The sequence below is a fragment of the Thermobia domestica genome, chromosome 4 (assembly GCF_964235325.1).
Source record: "Thermobia domestica chromosome 4, izTheDome1.hap1.1, whole genome shotgun sequence".
Taxonomy (NCBI): Eukaryota; Metazoa; Arthropoda; class Insecta; order Zygentoma; family Lepismatidae; genus Thermobia; species Thermobia domestica.
In genome coordinates this window covers 327,516,158-327,517,863 of record NC_137457.1, presented here as the reverse complement: position 1 = coordinate 327,517,863, position 1,706 = coordinate 327,516,158, and positions in this window count along the sequence as shown.

The window sequence follows — 1,706 nt, the reverse complement described above, 5'->3', positions numbered from 1 at the left end:
CCGAAAGGTTCGGATTGAATTCAACTTTGCTTCGTTCCGTAACGTTAGTTTACACCACCATTTATTTCAACAGCTAATTTTGCCTTGTAAACATTGCAATATTTCTTGTAACTCATTTCTTGCTACAAAGTGTATATTTACATATTTATTAACCTTAATTGTTCATGTTATTAATTAAAATTGAGAATATCCAGAAAACTTGCGATCGCTTAGTGGCATGCCTCTGTTACGAGTGGACTTTCAGAGGTGCTCATCCCTCCAAGTAGGTTGAGAGAAATCGTCCCAAAGTTACTATTCTTCCCTCAGATATCCAAGCAAATACGAGCAGTTGTTCTAAAGTTATTATTATTATTATTATTATTATTATTATTATTATTATTATTATTATTATTATTATTATTATTATTATTATTATTATTATTATTTCATTTCAGAAAAGCAACTGCAGCGTCGGAGACCACCCTTCTTCTGTAAACAGTGCAGGTGTTGTTTACTAGATTGCAGCAATTGAGTCACAGTGCCTGAACGAAGACGTGTTTCTGATACTGCTCGGAAACATGAAATTTTCGGTTGAAGAGCTGCGAAATTACTCACACAATTGAGCGTTGTGGAACCGATATTTATCGCAAATTTCAGTGGGCGGGGATGATAATGGTCTTAGAGAGAACATTGTTAGAAAGAGGGTGCATGAGAGATGAGTTCAAAGCAAGGCGAACGGTAAAACATAAGCAGAGATCTGAACGTCCAGAAACAGCATCAACGGACGCTAATATTGCCCATGTTGAAAACTTCACCATGGACGATAGTCTTGTCAGCATCAGGGGCGGATCCAGGACCGACTTCTGGGGGGCGGTGGGTTGTCATACTGCTACTTAGAGATACTTTAACAGCTTCAAACTCTGGGATGGGTTTTATTTATATGTATAAAGTAAGAAACTTTCCTCTTTTTCGGGGAGGGAGCGATCGCACCCCTGGATCCGTCTGGTTAGCATACAGAAGATTTGTGATACACTGGGGCTACAATGGGACTAGTAGAACACATCATTACAAACAAACTAGGCCTAAGGAAAGTTTCTTCTCACTGCGTTCCACGAATGTTTAATGACTATCATTAAATAGAGGCAAGGATTTTATCAAATGTTGCAAATTTGACACGCTTCAGAAGAGAGGGATGCAATTTCTTGGAAAGTGTGGTGATAACCCATTATTGAAACCAAAAACAAAATCGTACTCGATGCAGTGGAAACACAGATTCACTCCCCGACAAATTTTGTCAGGTGACACCCAAGGAGAAGGTGCTAACGCCATCTTCTGTGGTTCTCAGGGTATAATATTGTCTCAACATCTTCCCAAAGTTCATACAATTACGGGCATGTACTTTTCATCACTTTTTGATGCAGAACTCTTGCCAAAAGTGACTGACAAAGAGCTGTAAATGGTAATTTCATTTTCCACATGGACAATGCACCGATAACCATGCTAATGTTACGACCTCATTCTTGGATGAAGAAGGTGTTAAATTTCTGCCATATCCATCCTACTTACCAGACTTAACTCCGAGTGAATTCTTGTTCTTCCCAAATCTCAAGGATTATCTTTGCGGACGCCATTTTCCGTCTTGTTCTCAAGTATTTTCAATCTACGTTCTTCCCTCAGAGTTAGCGTTCATGTTTCGCAACAGAACAACAGGCATGATTATCGTTTTA